Raw genomic sequence first — 23,236 nt, 5'->3', positions numbered from 1 at the left:
CGGATCCACAAGATTCAAACTATTGATGTTTGGTTAGAAGTTCAGATTTGGGACGCTTCCAAATAATGAAGATGTCATCTATATAGCGTCTGTAATAAATCAAACCTTGCTGCCAGGTTGGGTCCTCTAGGATGTAATCCAACTCGAATTTTGCCATATACACATTAGCATATATACATGCCCCAGGAAAGCCCATTGCTGTGCCTGTCAATTGATTGTAGTACTTATCTTGCCACACAAAATAACTGTTAAGTAAACAGAATTCCAGTAGTTGCAGTAACAATATCTTTAGCTCATTTGGTTTGTCTGTTCTAAGGAGAGCCCACTCCATGGCTTCTATCCCTTGTTTATGTGGTATGGACGTGTATAACGCCGTGACGTCTATGGTACAAAGAGTCCATTCCATACATCCTGTTGTATTGATGTCTGCAAGACTTCTGAGGAAGTCTGATGTGTCCTGTAGATAAGTTGGCCAATTTTGGATGAATGGTTGCATATGCGAGTCTATGAAGATACCTAAATTCTCAAATATGGATGAACAACCTGATACTATCGGTCTAAAAGGAGGATTGTTAATGTTTTTGTGTATCTTAGGCAAGAAATAGATCCTTGGTCTCCTTGGATAAATCTGCTTGAGGTACCGCTTAGTGGTGTTGTCTATCCAGTGCAATTCGTCCGCTTTGTTTAGTATCTCATCTAAATTTTGAACAATCATGGGTGTTGGATCTTGTTCGAGCTGAGCATAAGTATTAGCATCCTTTACGTGTTCATCACCTTTTTGTATGTAAAAGGCCGAGTCCATTATAACAAGTCCTCCTCCCTTGTCTGCCTTTTGTATTGTTATATCGTCATTTTTTGCTAAACGTTTGAGGGTGCTCTGTTCTGCTCTTGTCAGGTTGCTCAATTTCCTTTTGTAATTGATTTTATTCAGATCCGCTTTAACCAGAATTTCAAAGGTGTCCAAGCTTTTATGAGACATTGGTGCCATAAATTGACTTTTAGGTTTAAATGGTCTGTCTGCCTCATCTGATTTTTCCATTGGATTCACAACTGTGAAGAAATACTTCAATCTAAGGACTCTCATGAATTTAAAGAAAGAGATTTCTGTCTCTAGCTCGTTGGATTGATATGTTCTGACGAATGAGATTCCTTTACTCAGAAGTTTTTCTTCAAAATCAGAGAGTGGGTAGTTAGAAATGTTTATTACGAGTTTTTGGTCTGGCTCCGCAGTCCCGTCTTTTTCAACTGATCTCTCTCCTTCTCTTTCTCCCTTTCTTTTTCCTTGTCCTCTTCTCGTCTTTTTTCTTGTTGTATTAAATATATATCCGGTGGTTTGTGAGATGATTGGTCTTTCTCTAAAAAAGAAGTCGATGCCATACCAGATGCACTCTCTGTGAGGTTGGAAGTCTGCTCTGGTGTCTGTGATGATTGAGGTACTATTGGTGGTCTCGTGGTGCTTAACTCACTGTCGGATACGACACTCTCATCAGAAGAGGCTGGCTGTTGTTTCCTACCAGTGAACCTTCTTTTTGCATAGACTTCTGCCCATGTGTACGTTTCATTAAGTTTATAATCGATAGTATCGCGTTTGAACTTACGAAGTTTGGTTTCTTGTAACTCCTTTCCATATTTATCTAAACGTATGTTGATGTCTTCCAAGATTCTTTTCCATTGATCATCATCCAATCTTTCAGATAGTTCTCGTTTAGTGTTGAAAATTTCTTCTTCTAGTTCTCGTATAGTTTTAGCAAGTTCTTCAACCAACAATAAAATCAGGTCTAGAGAACATTTATTCAAAATCTCAAACCATTTCTCCATGAATTTTGGGTTGCTATTGAGCCTGTACAGCATCGGTTGAATGGCCAATCTTAGCCCTCTGGGAATTCTTCTAACCCGATGATATTGGATCAGGGTTGTCGCATGCAGGCGTTGGTTCAATTCTCGTCTGACTAAATATTCAAGTTGCTCTAATTTCTGCTCCACTGATCCTCCTTGCGTATCGAAAGTCTTGGCTTCTTTGATAAGCTTATATATTTGACTTGCCTCATCTGCTGTGTAGGCCTTAGTGTTCGCCCGATTGTCGGTAATAGAGGCGATTGAGTCGAAAGACATTTTTAATATGGTGCTAGTACCCTTGAGTTGCAGTGAAAGTGAAAATGAATGAGGAAGGGTGCTGCACTCTAATTTCTGTTTGTTTAAAGCGTTTGAAGCGATAGGTGTGCTGTACCAGATTAGTGCCTGCCCACTGGTAAAGTAACAATGTATAAGGCCCAGTGCTGTAAATCACTGGGACTCTAGTACGCACTACAAAATTTATAGTATTACTTTATATCATTTTGTTTATTTCAACAATATCATAATGCCACAAATTAATTGCATTTCCACAATATTCATCAAAAGTATCATTTGTAAATCAATGTAAGGTTCATAACAATAGCATCAAATAATGCCTAAAGCAAAGATTTTCAAAACATAGGTTTACAGAAGAAAGCAAACACAAAATGAAAGCAAAAAACCCAATGCATTTCGGGGCACAATAGCCCCTTCGTCGGGGGTCTGAAAAAAAGAGAAGATACAAACAAGGAGAATATTACTCAATTGTTCTTAGCAGTGTTGAACCATTAAATCATCGAGATATATTATTGGTGCTTACCTAACTAATAAGGAGTAGCGTGTAGCCTGTGTGTAGTCTGTGTAATATTAAGAGCAGTAGTCTGCGAAACCAAAAGGTATATGAACTCATGAATTTCATATTACATGGCAACCTATTCAGTGTAAAAGTATCTGGAAACATGAATGAAAAGTAATGCTTTACCTGTCGGGCGGGTTAAATAACGCATATACAGTTTGGAAAAAATGAAAAAAATCCGGGTTCAGAAATACATATAGCCGGAAAGAGTGATACATCCGCTTTTGCTTTAAATAAACAGAACTCTGCGGCTCACCTGCATATTGTGCAAATCTCGTGAATGCGTGGCGAAAACCTAAACCAAACAGACGACTATCGTCAATCCACGAATTTACATTTGGGTTCAAACATTAAAGTTATCAAGCGGTAATCGATGTTCATTACCTGCGAGTCTACACTTCGGGATTTGATCTCGCTGCAGTTTCCGCTCCCGAAACTGATAAAAAGAGAGATTGGGGCTGTTATAATCTCTGACGCGCTCAAAATGCGTCTCGGAGTGGAGTTTAAAAAAAAAAACTTTGTGCTGAAGCTTACCGTCCGTTTACTAGATGTTGTCCTAAAGGAAATGTACCCGTCGTCTGGCTCACCGACCGGAACCACAAGGAATCATAAGAGTCCTACTTTTATTTTTAGCCTGAATAGATATGGACAACAGACTGATGGCACATCGCCATGTTTGTGGACTTTCTTGTTTTCGATACGTTGCTATGCGAGCCTTTAGACGTTGTATACAAAGAATGAATCACTTTAAAACAAGTAAAAAATAGAGAAAATGAAAAATACGACCGAAAAATATGTGCACGAGTCAAACGTGCCGAAGCAAATTAATCATGCGTGTGACAAGATGTATATGTGTGTTGTGCATTACCCTAAAATGTCCGATGCAATCTATGCATTATATTATGCATGTGACAATCTGAGTATCTACGTTGCCAAATGTAATACCTGCATATAATCACATAATAATGTGATATTAGCAATCGGTTCATGTGTGTTCTATGATCTGAAGGGGCTATTACCTGTGGTCTTCTACCTGCCTATTTACAATCTATATACATATTGAAAATATACATTATGACAAGCAGTATATACTTCTCAACATCTCATTATTTCTAGAGGTTATTACCTATGCTCATGTGCCTGCCTATTAACACTCTATATACATATTGGAAATCTACGTTATAACAAACCGTGTATATTTCTCCACGAACTCCTTATTTCTAAAATATATTCAGATGAAACACAAAGCCTTTACGGACAATCCCATAGCATTCAGTATGTCTTTTACTATGTGTGAAAGTACCTATTTATTTGAGCTTTGTAAAAATATCAAGACAGATATATGCCATTTAGTGTGCGTTTTTATGTACATCAAGCTGCCTATTTACTTAGGCTTAAAGAAAACACGACATCTCCATCTTGTCGTTTAATCCTAGGGGGACCATTGTCTGTAATTTACGGATCCAGAACGCTTCTCTTTGCAGAAGTATCTTAGCATTGTCCATTCCTAGTTTCTGGGGTACTATTTCAATGATTTGAAAGCGTAGTTGAGCTATATTGTGTTTTTTCTCGAGCCAATGCTGTGTAAGCGGTGACGTTAAGTTCTTATTGCGTATCCGACTCTTATGTTCAGAAAGTCTTAGTTTCATTTTTCTATCGGTTTTACCGATGTACAGTAGCCCGCAGGGGCATTTGATCGAGTAAACAACATGCTCTGAGTCACAATTTGTAGTATGTCTAAGCATAATTTTCTCTCCAGTCCGAGGATGTAGTAGAATGTTTCCTGTAATTACATTGTTGCAATTTTTGCAATTAAAGCACCTTGATGTTCCTTTATGCGCCAATTCTTGTTGCAGCGAAGTTGGTTTATTGAGGAGTTCCTTTAAATTTTGGGCCCTTTTATATGCAAATAGCGGTCGTTCATCAAATAATGTACCAAAATCTTTTTCTGCCAGTAGGATCTCCCATCTCCTTAAGATTGTCCTTTTTATGTCCCTTGATGCAGTGGAAAATTTGGACACAAAAACCATTCTGGTGCTTGAAGTTTTAGGTTTCCTTTTTAAAAGTTCTGCTCTCGGTGTAGCTTTAATTTTTTCTAAATGTGCCTCAAGTAATTTTTTTGGATAGCCCCTGTCGAGGTATTGCTGTTTTTGGTCTTGTAAACTCTTGTCACACTGTTCTGAATTAGAAGAAATTCGTTTAATCCGCATAAACTGCGATACTGGCAAATTGTTTATCAAGCTTGCTGGGTGAAAACTAGTATACAGTAATGCCGTATTTTTATCCGTTTCCTTTTTGTATAGTCTTATAGAAATAATTATGCCTGCCTTCTCAAATCAAATTCCTATTCATAAAAAATACACACTTGCTAGAAAGTGGGCAGTGGCTCTAGCTCCTGCTTTATATAAAAATCACGTGGGATGGGATGAGGACTCCCCTCCTCACAAAATCCAGTTAAAATCACAACCAACTGCACAAAGGCAGTACCCAATTAAGCAAGAAGCTAAAAAACAGGTAAATTAAATACTAGATCAGCTAGAATACCAGGGGGTGATTGAAACTTGCACCTCACAAATGAACAACCCTTTGTTTCCGGTCTCCAAACCAGACAATTCATACCGTCTAGTTTTGGATTACCGACACCTTACCACATGTTGCAAAACCTTTGCAGTGCAAAACTCACATAGTGCTGCACTAATGAATAACATAGTGCGCAAAAAATACAAAACAACATTAGACATCTCTAATGGATTCTTTTGTCAAAACATAGCACCAGAGAGCAGATATTTAACTGCATTCTCAATAAATGGCACTCAAAAACAATTCTGTCGGTTAGCCCAGGGGTACAAGAACAGCCCAGGGGTATTCTCAGCGAGAGTAACAGAATTACTACAACTATATGATGATGAAGCATTATCTTATGTCGATGACATATACTTAACAGATGATGACTTGGAGACTCACTTGAAAAGAGTGAACACCATAATACTTGGGTTCGTAGCAGAGGGTTACAAATTCAACTTTAAAAAATCCAGAATTGCCCATCTGACAGTCCTGTTCTTAGGATATGAATTATCAAGTATAGCCTGGCTGACAATTTTCTAGAATATTGTGCCATACTCCAAGAACTAGAAGAATTAAAAAATCTAGAATATGAAAGAACATTCCCTCTGCCAATCGACATTCTGCCTTTACGACATTACGCCTGTGTAATTTATACAGACGGACATGCTCAACCCCCCGTTTGGGGAGAACAGGCATACAACCCCACATGTGGGATTACAAAAGAAGTGTGGCGCGGAGGTAAACTAAAACCTCTATTAACAAAAACACACTCAGTAGAAACTAATTCAGAACAACAAACTGAAATACTAGCATTGAAAATGGCGCTAGATAATGCGGATCGCGAATTCCCGACACTTATAGTGTCAGATTCCTATTACTGCGTCAAATCATATAACAAGGATTTGCAGACATGGATTCAAAACGGTTACAAAGATGACACAGATGCAACAATAAAGCAGAAAATGCTTTGGGAACAAATAGCTCTTTTACAAAAAGAGCTACCAAAGACTCACGTGACACACTCACTGAGTCATCAGCGTGATGGCGTTCACGTTGCAGGGAATTCATTGGCTGAGACAGCCACAGCGGCAGCCACTAAATCGGCTCCCGTAGTTCGAAAAAAGCGTACATTAAAATACATTGACGGTGAAACAGTACTGGCAGTGAAAACGTCATCAAAAGGCGACTGCTCAGCGTTACCGATCAACTATCCACTCAATTATACATACATAATCGATGCAAACTCCGTCCCTTTTGCTCGAATCCCTGGAGTGGGGGATAGGGTGATTCCAAACATGGACAGGAGAAACTTGTTAATCGCAGACGCACATATGGGCGAGGGTCTCAGACACCTAAAACTAAAAGATTCTCTGGAAGAATTACAATCACGGTACTGGTGGCCAGGCATGAGCCTGCGTCACACCATGTTTGTAAAAAACTGCCCAAACTGCAACAGAGATCGCAGTGGGGAGAGAAACAGTTTAATACCTCGTCGGTTTACTCCAGAAAAGATCAAGAGTAAAAAAGAAGGCTTGCGATTAACATATACAGGCTAGTTTACTCTTATAATGTAGATCACCAGCACTCGGCTGACGTCTGGACTGTTATACAAAGATTTGCGAGTCTAAATGGCATATACGCTAAGAGCATGCTACGTTTGACCATTGTTTTCACTCTAGCCCTCCAGCCTGATGGGAAACATGGCCAAATGAGCATAGCACAGCGGGAATCTTCTCACTTCCTTCCTGAGGGATACGGGATGGTGTAAAGAAAAAACCAAGGCATAAAGCAATCTATAACGGAAAGGATATTAGGTTTGGGAGCTGGGTGGGTCAAACATCTAATAAGTGTCCAACGTAGTCTAAATAACTTGCCAAGAAATTCTCTGAAGGGATTCAGTGCATACGAATTATTATTTGGAACTAGGATGTTGATCTCTGACATTGATAGTCAGACTTCAGTGGTGAAAGAAAAAAGCTTTGATATCAAAGACCGTTTGGCTATTTTGCAGGACTTAAACAAAACAAGAAAAGACCTGAGCAACATAAAATTGAAACAACAGCCAACAACCACTGAAGAACCACCACCTGTCCCAGCAAGACCTGTCTGGATTCCAAAAGTCGGGGATCTAGTCAGGGAAAAGATCGCGGTAAAGAAGGAATTTGGGCCTTCTTACAGAAAAGCAGTTCCTGTCTTGTCTGTCAACGGGACACGATCAGTTGTACTACCGCCACTTGCTGGAAAAAAGGAGAACCGAGTTGTATCCATCGACCTGGTAAAACCACAACATGTGGCCGATAACAAACAGTAGGCCAAGTGGACTCCCAATAAGTAGCAGAACACCAAGGTTTGCTACCAGTACAGAGGTCCTAACGAAGAGGCTCATCACATTCGAAACGCCTACAGAAAAACAACAAGGACTATGCAACAATGCAATAGAACTCAGACCTCTGAAAACCCAAATAAAAACATTTAGCAGAGACACACCAATCTATAATGAAGTACCAAGTGAAAATGCAAGAAACAGAAATCCTGAACCAATTGGAACAATTGACAGAACTGCATCCGGCTACTTCATAAACTTCGATGATTCCTCTGAAGGCTTCAGTGAATCAAAGACACAGCCATCATCAAAAACCTTTAAAGATAAAGCTAAAGAACTTTTGAAACAACTGAAAGAAACATATCTGATTTCTCCATGGATTGAATTTTGGGTGGGTTTTGGTGCATTTATCCTCATACTTTGGCTCATCATGATACTAACTTTGGGACGCTTCATTGAGGGAAAATATGCAAAAATGGACACAGCAAGTCAGAAAATCAACTTGATCCTCAAACCACACACATCTTCACACATCGAGAAAAGAGAACTTTCTTCAGTCAACTTCACAGCCAATCCGATACCTGGTGGGGTAGCCTGGGACAACACTGACTATGAAATTTATGGTCCGGTCGAAATCCTGAAATATCCACACCAAATTAAGATCTCATTGAGTGACTTTGCAAAACCAAGCTCATTTGCTGATGATTGGGACTTCGAAAGCATTAATAATATGATGTCTGACTTAGTAATGTCTGCTAAATTTACCAAACATGATTATTTGCAGGGTTCTACAAATTATGATAGTATGTACTGTTATAACCACTATGGTAACCATTTTTTACATAGATCTGCACAACCTAGAAATGTTTTAAATTATAATCAATGGGAACATTGTGCAACCCCTCCAAAAGGAAGCTCAAGGACCTTCTATGACAAATATTCATACTTTTCAGGTTTTAACACAAGTAATGCTGAAGCATTCTATTTTAAATTGCCAAACAAGACAGGGACAAAGACCATGATAACCAACACAAAATTGATATATTCAGACTCATTCTTTGAAAAAATGAATACTTTTGGTTTTGATTATTGGGACAAGAATGTTGAATTGAAAAGTGTTTGGGGTACAAAAGAATGGCAAGTACAGGGTATAGAATCTATGTTTAGAGCCTGCATGATCCCAGAACAAATGATATTTTTAAATGACACTGTTCAACAATCCACCTGTCTTGGCCTAGCCAAAATCAAAGACTTAAATAAACCGTCTATTCCAAAGCCAACAATGTTCAGCAATAGCTCTACAGATGAAGAGATAGACGTAAATTATGTATTAAACCAAAACAGAACACATCCTGATTGGAAACAGTGGTTGATCTGGCCCACAGATACAAATAACTGTCAAGATAGATTCCTGAACAAAACACAGGGGTTCAAAATGACCAGGCCAGACCCTAGATATCCCCAAAGACATCACCCAGGGATAATAACCACCTACAGTGTGGGCAAATTATGCCTTCAGTGGCTACAAACTTCCACACTGGCAGAAATTAAACAACACCTAACTTTACTTACTGATGGTGCTGACTTGCGTGATTTCATTATGGAACCGCGCAAACAGCGTCAAAAACGTTTCATAGCAGCCTCTGTATATGCAGCATACAATGAGGCCTGGAAGGTTACTCAAATTGAAACAGCAGAGAGAATACGGGAAATTGACCGTATTAATTTGGAAAAATCACTTTCTGTAGTGGACAATGGGTTAATGACTCTGTCCTCCAGAATTTTTTCTTTGGACAGCATTGTGTCTTCAGCAATCGACATAATATCGCAAGACTTACTGTTATTACTACACGGTCAGTCACAATTGCGCTCTATCGTACAGCTTGGCTGGACGTTACAAAATCTGCGTTCAGGCTATGTGCCTTGGCGTTTAATCAACACAACGTCACTATTCCAAATCTTTAACCTTACTGATAGACAAATCAGTATGGCACAAAAGGGTGCTGATTATACAATCTTGAGCATTGAAAAACTCGAAAGACTACCAGTGACAATGTCAGAACGACCTGTCAGTGAATGGATAATACATGGGATAATAAATATTCCAATCTCAACCTTCAGGTTTCAATACTGCCAAAAATATATACAGGCTGGCATGTACGAGAAATTGGGAAAGGGGTACATTAAAACATCATGGAACCTGCCCTATTCACATGCATGTGTCAGTAATAAAGGACAGAACATGTTTCTTAGTGGCAATAATTGTGCGATGTCACTAAGCGGCACGCTTCTGTGTAACGGAATTAGTTTGCATGGAGCCTGTGAAGGGAATTCATACAACCTTTCATGTCACCAGCAAGGCGCACCTGCAACAGAAATAGAACCATTCTTTCAAAGACTCTATAATGGGAGTTACATTCTAATTGTAGACCGCAGATGTTGTAGTCTTATGCCCGGGACTCCTTATCTAGTAACTACGACTGCGAAGGTCAAGTGCTGTGGACGCTCATTGTTCCCCAGCTCCTTTCCAGACAGGGAGGCAAGGGCATGGCCCAATTTGAAAATTACTTCTATTCGAATAGATACTTTAAGCAGAATGAAAACAGTGCTTCTTCAGACGCCTACAAGGCTCACGTCATCAAAAGAAACGTATGATCTACAAGTCGCAAGGACGACTGCAGAGATACATTCATTGTTATCAACTAATTCCCCCATACATTTCGCAGAAATACTAAACGAAATCTTAAATATTTCTGATACCAATGGGGTCTCAAAGGTATTTAAGACAGTATTTTCGATGGCATTAACACCATTCAAAGCCATACTGGGTATTTTTCCAGATTTCGTCCATTCGATTTTTGGCGGACTTCCCCTGATCTTGGGACTAATTGCAGGAATCCTATTCTTGGTCCTTATTTTTCGGTATGGCAACCCATGTCACAGACAAAACTCTTGCGACAAGGGAAGAAACAATCCTAGCCATTGGATACCGGGACCGGATATCAAAAATCCTGGGACTCTCCCGGCTTAGAGACCTGAACATGACTTGGTTTCTATCATTTCGACCAATGTGGCAAAGATGTGTTTTACCTGTATTAAGGTGTCTGCTATGCGGAGAAGAATGCGTGTTAGACACTTGTCTGACGCTACAATCGGATGCGCCAATGGATGCAGAAACATTGTTGAGCCCGATCAAGGTTCATGCTTTGTGCTGCCCTCAAAGGCTACCAATCCTGATGACGGCATTCGTGGAAGCTTCACCACTACGATTGATGGGTAGTGAAGTTCAAGATGAAAGCAGCATCGATCAGGTACGACCTTCTGTCAGCAATGCAAATCAGAATGTCAATGGAAACAATCATGCGCACGAATGCATGATTACACCTATTTCCGAGTTAGTGGAACTTTCCCAGGAAGCTGTTGACAGTTTTTTCGAAAGCCTAAATGATATGATGTTCTCACCAGAGCAGAAATAGAGACTTTTGAACAAGCTCGCACGCGGCGTTCCCTGAATTCGGCCTTCAACTTTAAAAATAAAGTCACATGAACAATTTTCCCTCCAGTTCACGGACAGCAATTTTTCAGCAGCCCCAAAATATTTTTTCATATTTTTCGGGACACTATCTTCTGCTTAAAGTAAGAACTATTCTTAAAGAACTAAGGTTTCTAAATTTTAGATAGCTTATAGACATAGCTTATAGACATTAGCTGCCCGCTGGTATGTTCATAAATATTTTAAATATTTTATTCTGTGATGGAATGGTCTCGAACTTTTTTTCTGTATTAAGAGCCATTTAATGTGTATATTCTCATATACCAAATAAGCAATAATGTATACAAATGCGTGATTACCTTAGCATTATTATACAGCTTGAGTGCATACAATACATATGATTGCAACTTTTCCGTATATTTGAAAATTTCAAAATGCATTTATGTATTTTGGGGTGGTAAGGTATACACAATACTCTATAGTATGTTGTACTATGTTTTACTATGCATAGATTAGTAAATATGACCATAGTTAGCGTGGAGTGGGTGTGATGTATTCCTATAGGTTCTGAATCGATCCCCCTATTCCTGACCCTATTCTGGTTAAACAAACCAACAAGTTAACTAACAGTCAGCCCATGAGGCAGAAAACCCCCATGATGCAGATACCGTTATCTGACGCAGTCACACTACGGCACAGGAACGTGTTATCTGATTAGGTCATAACGCTTGCGATCTAATTAGACAAGCGATATTCCTCCAGCCCCTGATAAGGCATACGGAGTTCTCATAACAAATCAAACCTATGACAACCTGGGCAAAACCCTGCGGCCATTGTTTTGATTTCACCGAGAACTTCAGCAAAAGAATGTGCTAACGAGCAAGTCGTATGACATCCTTATTGACGTATCTATGTCCATCCTTACGTCAATCTCGGCACCTTAAAGGTATAAATATTACCGATATTGCCCTATGCAAACACACGCGGTGGTGACAAGACGGAGCAGCCATACTTGCCGAAGCCCAGAGCAGAGCAGACCCCGCTGGCACAGCCCCGCCTTCCTGACGCGCTGAGAACGAGACGCGCTGATTTCTCCTGCCGAGAGATCCAGCACCGGCGCTTCCGGGTAGCCCTCGCAGGCAGCCTGGAATATCGAGACCAGAGAGAGAGATACCATCCCTCATTCAACCTAGATTCCAGGTACAAAACTGAATAACCCCTCACAGAGAATTCTTTAGTTATTCACTTGGCAAAAACAAACTTAACTTAAACTGTAACTTTCTATTCCCGCCCACGTATTAGGCTTAGGTCAGGTACACGGGGTAGGCGTATTTAGAAACACCAGTTGAGTACGTTTAGTCAAATGTATATGTGTATGTAATATATTTTATTCATTTTAAAACATCTTATGGCTTAGAAACCATATCAATGTTTTTACAGTATTATTTTATACTATTGCTTTTAATGTATGCACTTTACTTAGCTATAAGTATTGCAATAATATCGATCCATTTCTCTTGTATGAGAAAAGAGACTGATCAATAAATAACACCTTTTTATTGAACACGCCCGTCTCTTCCTTTTCTCTACAATCTGATGAGACTAAGAATGCACGTACTGACTGAGTAAAATAAATTGCCTTTTGTTCACACGACTCTCGAGATATACTCTTGATTAGGGGAGAGCAAAGTTGTCATGTTCTATGGTTGTCAGAAACTAAATCCCTTCTTGTCTAATCAGGGAAGTTAAGTCCTTCCTGAACATTCGAGAAAGTTTCTAGTGAACTCTGAGCTAGCTGGCAAACCCAAAACTTTAAGTCTAGTATCGACAGTAGTAGACCTAGTTAACGTCTGGTCTAGGCCTTTACTGCTGTAGGTATTATTCCAATGCGCAGAGCCTATTGGGATGATAGGAACTACACTACAGTTTTAGGATGATTGTGGACACGTGAGTGGGAGTATTATTCTTTATAACGGTTCACTTGGGAGGGTGATTGTGAAAGCAGTTTTCGGGGGAATCAGAGAGAAGAATATCGGTCATATTAAGAGCAAAGGCTTGTGTATTACAAGGTAAAAAGTGGGTATAGACTATATATTTCACTCAGGGTGATGTTTGGGATAGTTGTGGGCAGGTAACAGTTGGTTGGCTTTAGTAGGGGGAGTGTGATCCCAGCGTTTCATGTTTTGGTGAGCACATCACTAGGGGGTTGGGACAACAGCAGGGTTTATTGTATTTTGCCGTTGTTTAAGTAGCACATTTGTTTTGAGCAATTGGTACAGCTGATCGTGTTGTAGTTTTAAAAAAAACCCTGACGAAGAGCCTTTGGCTTGAAATGCATTGGGTTGCATAAACAGGGCCTACGTTGGTGTTTATTAAATTACACGTGCCAATGTTTAATAGCCTGGAATGGAAAGTGTGGCTCACTGGTTGTGGAGAAGTGTGGCTCACTGGTTAGAAGAGGCAGACCCTGAAGCAGAGGTCAGACACGGGACCAGGGTTCAATTCCCGACGCGGCAGGGTCTTGAGCCCAAATACCCACGGACCCGATAATTCTCGTTTCGGTGCCTACTCGAATCACGGGTTCACACTCTGCAGCTCTGGGCATTAGCTGCTTAATCTCCACTACGGCCCCCCCGCGGCGGGATGCCTGGCTTTCACCTTGGGGATGCCCAGTACGGGTATCTCACAGGGAAAAAAGCCAGGACGGGTTCCCAAGGCAAGTGCCGAGATGCCTACGGGTAATCGAGCGCTATATAAGAACGCATAATAATAATAATAATAATAATAATAAAGCAGCTGCATTCGAAAATGTTCAATAAATATCTAAATGGAATTTCTCTGTCTCCGTGATATTTTCAAGCAAAAGATGGATTAAATCAGTGATTAAAAGGTCAAGTTTTGATGAAACATTGATGAAAGTAAGTTACTGGAAGGGAAAAGGTTCAATTTAAAGCAGTGGGCCAGTCCGGTGCGTCAGCTACGTACCTTTGAGTTTTCACTTTTAAGAAGTTGGCATTTCTGTGTGCTATGTGTCTGCCTGCCTGATGTGGATTGCATGTCTGGCTTTGAAGTGACATGGGCTGGTGAGGTGTGTGTGGCTCCAGGAGGGGCAGTGTGAGTCAGTTCTAGGCTGAATAGGGCATCTGCATTTAGAGTAGTGGGAGGAGTAGTCTCCTGACCCTGAATAGGATTTGCCTGCCCTAGTAAATGCTGGTTCTGCCCCCCTGTGGCGTGTCTGATGATGAGCCCCCACCTGACAAAGGGGAAGAGGAGCCTTGTAAACAAGTGCTCCAATTCCCCCTGAACCAGTTTTGGCTGGTTCCCCAAAGCCCTGTGCCAGGGCAGGCAAAGCAAATATGTAGTATAAATGTAGGAGCTGTAAACCCATGTTTTGTGTGCTGTTCCTGTGCTTACTGGGGCTTGCTGCTGCTGGGGGCCCAGGAGGAACTGCCAAGAGGGCTTGCCTCCCTGCTGGAGGGCCCTGTGTGCTGGCGTCCCTGGGCCCAGCTGTGCCCCTTGGACCGTTTTTAAATCCAGCACCTCGTGATCGCTACATATTTAATTTCAGGAGGAGCGCCGGTTCCTTGCAGCTCTGTACTGTGTGGAGATTAAGAGGGTGTCCTGGCATGAGGGGTTCCCCTCGTGCTGCTGGGGAAGATCGGGACCCCACTCTGCATTGGTGCGTCTCCAGCGGGTACCCACCCACATTTTTGCCTACCGAAGCGGGAGCCCACCCCGCTCCATTGTCCGGCCCAGAAGAGAGCGCCAGCCCGATCAGGAAGGCAGGCAGAGTCCGCCTGACTGTGGGCGGGGTTCAGGAGCCATTTGGAGAAGCAGGGAGAGGAGGTCCCGGTAGCGGGGGGTCTCCAGGGCACACTGTCGGTGCCTTTCCACACCCATCGGAAGTCCAGAGGAGACTTTGCCCCGTGAAAGAAGAGCCCGGTGATTGGGGCTGGTAGGAGGACTGTATAGGTGCCAGGAGCAGCACCAGAAAGGCCCGTGTTTCGTGGTCTGCACAACTGCGCCGCACAAGAGCGGGCAGCGCACCGGAGGGGCCATTGGTTGCTGGCTCAGCCTCAGAGTGGGGCTCGCACGGGGTATTATTAATGCTCCCGAGGTACCTTTAGTGCCAATGACTAGTTTCATTCACAGCTGCACTGCCGTTGCGGACAGCTGCACCAAGGGGGCACTTTTGTTTTGAAGAGTCCCGGTGGGGACGGCACAGTGGTACCATCACCATTTTCTGTGGGGGCAAGTTTATGTTTAAGAGTCCCGGAGTGGGGCTCAGGTGGCACAGTGGTGCCAGGCCTTTTCAACAGCTGCACCACACCAGCGCGGGCAGCTGCAACGTTGGGCACATTTGTTTTGAAGAGTCCCAGTGGGGTACCCAGGGCACAGGACTGCCAGTGCCATTATTTGTTGGGGGGGCATTTTGGAGACGTGCGAGTTGCATTCCCAGTGCAATTGCGCACTTTGCTTGCTGCATTGGCAGCCATAGGGCTAATTGGATAGCCCTGGAGAAAGCCCTGACATTTGGGACAGAGGGCATTTGAGCCCCTAGAGAAGGCCAGTTGGCCAGGGGGTCAGTTGTAGGTTGGTAGGGCACCAGGCCCTAATGCGATTTATGTGATGTATATGACAAATGTGTTTATGCACCATGATTATTGCCTAATGTGTCTTATGCTTGGGATGCCTTTTTCATAATGTGATTTATTGCATACTGTGTTTGTGCTGCTGATTATGTCTGATCTCATAGGTTTCATGCATCATGTGTTTAAGTTGCAGGATATAATGCTGAGTATAGTATTTTGCCAGTAATTACTGGTTGTGTTCTACATTTACTACTTGTGCTTTGTGATTGTTTTTACAGTGGCCAAATTGGCCCTGTTGTGTATGTAGTCCCATGTAAATATTGCCTAGTGCCAGTTGGCACAGTGTATATGGTGTGATTGCTATTCTAATGTGTTCTGGATAATACAAAGGCTATTTTCATATATAAACTTGTATGGAGTTTCTTTTGTGGTGTGCCTAGTGTGTTGCTGCTGTGTGTGTGTTGCCCAAACGCTTTACACATTGCCTCTGGGATAAGCCTGACTGCTTGTGCCAAGCTACTTCAGCATGTGACTCCCTTGTCCTAAATAGAGTGGTGGTTTCTGCCTGGCTTTGGCGCAAGCCCTAGCCAACCAGAAATCCCATTTATAAAATCAACTAACTATATCGGCCGAATTTCTTTGGTTTTGTATGAGTGCAATGTCCAACTAACTATAACGTCCCTGAAACCTATGGTTTTTCCAGTGAATTTTCAAGGTTTTTTAAATGCTAATTTCTAACTATGCTCTACAGAGGTAGGACAAGTGAACAAAAGAGGAAGAAAGGCGCAGAAAGAAGCAAGAGAAATACAGAAAGAGTCAAAAGACGCCCAGAAAGACGAAGAAAAGTGCAGCATGAAGCAAGAGATATGCGGAAAGAACAAAAAGAGGTGCAGAAAGAGGCCTTGTTACAAAGTCATCCTGTGCCCCCAACTTTTTGCTGACTGGTACTGATAGCAACTGACTCTGACTAACCAGGCCCGGAGCCAGTGCTATGCTGAAAAACACTTAAAATACAGTGAAAACACATACATACACTAGGGTACGCAACGGGTTGGGGTACGGCTGTAAGTCACATATTCTCCCCTGTAAAGCCCTAGTACATAACAGGGCAGTGGGATTAATACTACCTCTAACTCGGAGGTGCAGAAAGAGGCAAGAGAGGTGCAGAAACAGGCAGGAAAGGTGCAGAAACAGGTAACAGGGGTGCAGAAAGAGGCAAGTGAGGTGCAGAAAGAGGCAGGAGGGATGCAGAAAGAAGAAAGAGAAGTGAGGAAAGAGGCAACAGAATTGCTGACAGAACCAACAGAGGTGCAAAAAGAGGCAAGATGGGGACAGGAAAAGGTAGAAGGGGTGCACAAAGAGTAACGAGAGGTACAGAAAGAGGCAGGAGGGATGCAGAAAGAAGGAAGAGAAGTGAGGAAAGAGGCAAGAGAATTGCTGAAAGAAGCAACAGAGGTGTAGAAAGAAGCAAGGGACGTGCAGAAAAAGGCAAGTGAGGTGCAGAAAAAAGCAAGAGCAGTGCAGAAAGAACCAAGAGAGGTGCTGGAAGAGGCGTGAAGGGTACAGAAAGAGCAAGAGGAGTGCGAAAGAAGCAACAGAGTTACAGAAACAGGGCAAGAGAGGTACAGGCAGGAAAGTTGCAGAAACCAAGAACAGGGGTGTAGAAAGAGGAAAGAGAGGTGCAGAAAGAGAAATGAGGGGTGCAGAAAGAAGAGAAGTACAGAAAGAAGTAACAGAGGTGATGAAAGAGGCATGAAGGGTGCAGAAAGAGGCGAGAGAAGTGCAGAAAAAAGCAACTGAGGTACAGAAAGAGGCAACAGTGGTGCAGAAAGAGAGAAGAGAGGTGTAGGAAGAGGCAAAAGAGTTGAACAAATAGGGAAGAGGGGTGCAAAAGGAGGCACAAGGGGTACAGAAAGAAGGAAGAGGATTGCAGAAAGAAGCAACAGAGGTGCTGAATGAGGCTCTAAGGGTGCAGAAAGAGGCAAGAGAAGTGCAGAAAGAAGCAACAGGGGTACATAAATAGGCAAGAGTGATGCAGAAAGAGGGAAGAGAGGTGAAGAAAGAGGCAAGAGAGTTGCACAAATAGGGGTGCAGAAAGAGGCAGGAGGAGTGCAGAAAGAAGCAACAGAGGTGCCGAAAGAGGTAAGAGAGGTTCCGAAAGAAGCAAGAGAAGTGCAGAAAGAGGCAACAGAGATGAAGAAAGACACAAGAGAAGTGCAGAAAGAGGCAAGAGAATTGCTGACAGAAGCAACAGAGGTTTAGAAAGAAGCAAGAGAAGTGCAGAAAGAGGCAAGTGGGGTGCAGAAAGAAGCAAGGGCAGTGCAGAAAGAGCCAAGAGGGGTACATAAAGAGGTAGGAGAGGTGCACAAAGAGGCAAGAGAGGTACAGAAAAATGCAGGAGGGGTGCAAAAAGAAAGAAGAGACGTGCAAAAAGAAGCAAGGGCATTTCTGAAAGAAGCAACAGAGGTGTGAAAGAAGCAAGAGAAGTACAGAAGGAGGCAAGTGGGGTGCAGAAAGAAGCAAGAGCAGTATAGAAATAACTAACAGAGGTGCAAAAAGAGGAAAGAGGGGTACATAAAGAGGTAGATGAGGGGTACAAAGAGGCACGAGAGATACAGAAAAAGGCAGGAGGGGTGCAAATAGAAGGGAGAGAAGTGCAGAAAGAGGCAAGAGTATTGCTAAAAGAAGCAACAGAGCTGTAGAAAGAAGCAAGAGAAGTGCAGAAAGAGGCAAGTGAGGTGTAGAACAAAGCAATTGAAGTGCAGAATGTGGCAACAGAGGTACAGAAAGAGGCAAGAGAGGTACAGAAGCAGGCATTAAAGTTGCAGAAACAGGGAATAGGGGTACAGAAAGAGGCAAGAGAGGTGCATAAAGAGAAAAGAGCAGTGCAAAAAGAGCCAATAAAGGTGCAAAAAGAGGCAAGAGGGGTACAGAAAGAGTTAGGAGAGGGGTACAAAGAGGCACGAGAAATACAGAAAAAGGCAGGAGGGATGCAGAAAGAAGGAAGAGAAGTGAGGAAAGAGGCAAGAGAATTGCTGAAAGAAGCAACAGAGGTGTAGAAAGAAGCAAGGGACGTGCAGAAAAAGGCAAGTGAGGTGCAGAAAAAAGCAAGAGCAGTGCAGAAAGAACCAAGGGAGGTGCTGGAAGAGGCGTGAAGGGTACAGAAAGAGCAAGAGGAGTACGAAAGAAGCAACAGGGTTACAGAAAGAGGCAAGAGAGGTACAGGCAGGAAAGGTGCAGAAACCAAGAACAGGGGTGTAGAAAGAGGCAAGAGAGGTGCAGAAAGAGAAATGAGTGGTACAGAAAGAAGAGAAGTACAGAAAGAAGCAACAGAGGTGCTGAATGAGGCATGAAGGGTGCAGAAAGAGGCGAGAGAAGTGCAGAAAGAGCAACTGAGGTACAGAAAGAGGCAAGAGTGGTGCAGAAAGAGAGAAGAGACGTGTAGGAAGAGGCAAAAGAGTTGTACAAATAGGGAAGAGGGGTGCAAAAGGAGGCACAAGGGGTACAGAAAGAAGGAAGAGGATTGCAGAAAGAAGCAACAGAGGTGCTGAATGAGGCTCTAAGTGTGCAGAAAGAGGCAAGAGAAGTGCAGAAAGAAGCAACAGGGATACATAAATAGACAAGAGTGGTACAGAAAGAGGGAAGAGAGGTGTAGAAAGAGGCAAGAGAGTTGCACAAATAGGGGTGCAGAAAGAGGCAGGAGGAGTGCAGAAAGAAGCAACAGAGGTGCCGAAAGAGGTAAGAGAGGTTCCGAAAGAAGCAAGAGAAGTGCAGAAAGAGGCAACAGAGATGGAGAAAGACACAAGAGAAGTGCAGAAAGAGGCAAGAGAATTGCTGACAGAAGCAACAGAGGTTTAGAAAGAAGCAAGAGTAGTGCAGAAAGAGGCAAGTGGAGTGCAGAAAGAAGCAAGGGCAGTACAGAAAGAGCCAAGAGGGGTACAGAAAATGGTAGGAGAGGTGCACAAAGAGGCAAGAGAGGTACAGAAAAATGCAGGAGGGGTGCAAAAAGAAAGAAGAGTTGTGCAGAAAGAAGCAAGGGAATTTCTGAAAGAAGCAACAGAGGTGTGAAAGAAGCAAGAGAAGTACAGAAGGAGGCAAGTGGGTGCAGAAAGAAGCAAGAGCAGTGTAGAAAGAACCAACAGAGGTGCAAAAAGAAGAAAGAGGGGTACAGAAAGAGGTAGATGAGGGGTACAAAGAGGCACGAGAGATACAGAAAAAGGCAGGAGGGGTGCAAATAGAAGGAAGAAAAGTGCAGAAAGAGGCAAGAGAATTGCTAAAAGAAGCAACAGAGATGTAGAAAGAAGCAAGAGAAGTGCAGAAAGAGGCAAGTGAGGTGCAGAAAAAAGCAATTGAAGTGCAGAATGTGGCAGAGAGGTACAGAAAGAGGCAAGAGAGGTACAGAAGCAGGCATAAAAGTTGCAGAAACAGGGAATAGGGGTACAGAAAGAGACAAGAGAGGTGCATAAAGAGAAAAGAGCAGTGCAAAAAGAACCAATAAAGGTGCAAAAAGAGGCAAGAGGGGTACAGAAAGAGGTACAAAGAGGTATGAGAAATACAGAAAAAGGCAGGAGGGCTGCAAAGGGAAGGAAGAGAAGTGCAGAAAGAGGCAAAAAGAGGCAGAAAGAGGCAAGAGACATGCTGAAAGATGCAACAGAGGTGTAGAAAGAAGCAAGAGGCAAGTGAGGTGAAGAAAGAAACAACAGCAGTGCAGAAAGAACCAACAAAGGTATAAATGAAAAGCAAGAGGGGTACAGAAAAGGGTGGGAGGGGTGCACAAAAAGGCAAGAGGGGTACAGAAAAAGGCAGGAGGAGTGTAGAAAGAAGGAAGAGAAGTACAGAAAGAGGCAGAAGAAGTGTTGAAAGAAGCAACAGAGGTGTCGAAAGAAGCAAGAGAAGTGCAGAAAGAGGCAAGTGAGGTGCAGAAAAAAACTAGAGCAGTGCAGAGAGAAAAAACAGAGGTGCTGAAAGAGGCATGAAGGGTGCAGAAAGAACAAGAGAAGCGCAGAAAGAGGCAACAGAGGTACAGAAAGAGGCAAGAGAGGTACAGAAACAGGCATGAAAGTTGCAGAAACAGGGAATGGGGTACAGAAAGAGGCAAGAGAGGTGCATAAATAGAAAAGAGGGGTGCAGAAAGAGGCAAGAGATCTGCAGACAAAAGCAACAGAGGAGATGAGAGAGGCAAGTGAGGTACAGACAGGGGCAAGAGATCTGCAGAAAAAAAGCAACAGAGGTGCTGACAGAGGCAAGTGAGGTACAGAAAGAAATAAGATAGATGCAGAAAGAGATAATAGAAGTGCATACAGAAGCAACAGGGGTGCAGAAAGAGGCAATAGGGGTGCAGAAAGAAGGAAGAGAAGTGCAGAAAGAAGCAAAAGAGGTGCTGAAAGAGCCACAAAGGATACAGAAAGAGAAGTGCAGAAAGAACCAGGAGAACTGCAAAAGAAGCAACAGAGGTACAGAAGGAAGCACGAGGGGGGCAGAAAGAAGGAAGAGAAGTGCAGAAAGAAGCAAGAGAGGTACAAAAAGAGGCAAGAGTGGTGCATACAGAGGGGAGAGAGGTGTAGAAAGAGGCAAGAGAGTTGGACAAATAAGGAAGAGGGGTGCAGAAAGAGAAAGGAGGGGTGCAGAAAGAAGCAACAGAGGCAGAAAGAGGTAAGTTAGGTACAAAAAGAAGCCAAAGCAGTGGAGAAAGAACCATCAGAGGTGATGAAAGAGGCAAAAAAGGTGCAGAAGGAGGCACAAGGGGTGCAATAAGAGGCAAGAGAAGTGCAGAAAGAAGCAACAGTGGCATAGAAAGAAGCAAGAGAGGTGCACAAATAGGGAAGAGGGGTGCAGAAAGAGGCAGGAGGGATGCAGAAAGAATTAACATCCATTTTAACTCTGTTTCGTGTGCTATTTCCACACGTCTTCTACAGGACTTGGCGGCTTTAGATCTCCATCTCCACAACCTTGACCCCACTCATAAGGCCGGCAATCTTCTAGACCCTATCATTTCCAACCTTTCGACCATTTCGTATCAATCCTCATTGCAGGTCCCCTGGTCGGACCATTTTATTGTAAATTTTTCCATCGAAATGGCCTCTTCTAACTCCTCTATGCCCATTCACCCCCATAAAGACAGTAGGAATTGGAAACGCTTAGATACAGACAAACTTAATCTGTGCCTTTCTAATTCCATACCTTCATTGTCCTTGAACCTGTCTACAAAGGAGCTTCCTTTTATTAAACGCTGGTTGACTAATGCTTTGGACTCTTGTCTCCCTATGCAAAAGAACAAACTACATATTCTTCACCCACCGGCTCCTTGGTTTAATGACGCCCTCCGCCTAGAAAAATCTAAATGCAAAAAACTGGAACGCATATGGCGCTCCAATTATGATGCGGGCCAGAAAGTGGAATATAAGGCTGCTCTTAAAATCTACCACATGTCATGTGATAGTGCGAGAGCTTCCTTTGCGAACACCACGCTTCTTACAGCACAGAATAGACCTCAGGCCCTGTTCAAAATCGTGAAGGAGCTGTCAGGGGCTTCTACTGCACCCAAGGCCCCCATTCTTGATACCCTCCAGTGTGAAGCTCTGGCCAACTTCTTCGTCGAAAAGATTGAGAAGATCTACGACACTTTCGACTCCTCTCCTGTTGTGCCCACTCATGTTGTTGTACCTCCAGACATCTCCCCAGCTGTTACATCCTCCTGCAGTACCCCTATGCCTCCCAAACTTTTTGCTTGGGATCCCATTTCCCTTCCGCTTCTAAGAAAGTATTTACAGGATATAAAATCTGGGTCTCCGCTCGACCCTCTGCCCCCTCAAATCTTGAGCTCTCTGGACCCCTCCTTACTTCTTATTATTTTGAAAGTCTTGAACGCCTCCCTTTCTGAAGCGATCGTACCCGACGAATGGAAGCACGCTATGGTGGTCCCATTATTAAAAAAGACCAACTTAGACCCTAACAACCCTTCTAATTTTCGCCCCATTTCGTTACTTTCATGTTTCTCTAAAATCTTGGAGAAACATGTCAACTCTCTGCTTAATCATCACGTTGAATCCTCTAACTTTCTTCATGGTTCACAATCCGGGTTCAGGGCTGGCTTCTCGACTGAAACCACTCTCCTTGGCGTGTCGGAATCCATCAGGCAGAAAGTGGACAACGGGGAGACGGTGGCACTCATTTTGCTTGACTTGAGTGCCGCATTCGACACCGTCTCCCATTCCATCCTGTTGTCCACCCTGAGAGAGGCAGGTGTCGATGGTGCTGCCCTGGCCTGGATCTCTAATTTTTTATCTAATCGCACGTTTCAAGTCTTCTCTTCCACTTCTGCCTCCTCTATTTTTCCCTCTAATCACGGTGTCCCTCAAGGCTCTACTCTTAGTCCTCTTTTTTTTAATTTATATGTGAGACCTCTTGCTTTTTTGGCGGAACAGGCAGGTCTCTCTATTTACTCCTACGCTGATGACACTCAAGTCATCTACTCTCTCTCCACCAACAAGCATCTCCCTTTCTCTTCTCTCCAAGCTGGACTAAAACAGATTGCGGCATGGATGTTGGAGCATAAATTAAAACTAAACGGGGAG

Source organism: Lissotriton helveticus, chromosome 11 (genome assembly GCF_964261635.1).
Source record: "Lissotriton helveticus chromosome 11, aLisHel1.1, whole genome shotgun sequence".
NCBI lineage: Eukaryota > Metazoa > Chordata > Amphibia > Caudata > Salamandridae > Lissotriton > Lissotriton helveticus.
Note: the sequence above shows the minus strand (reverse complement) of the source record.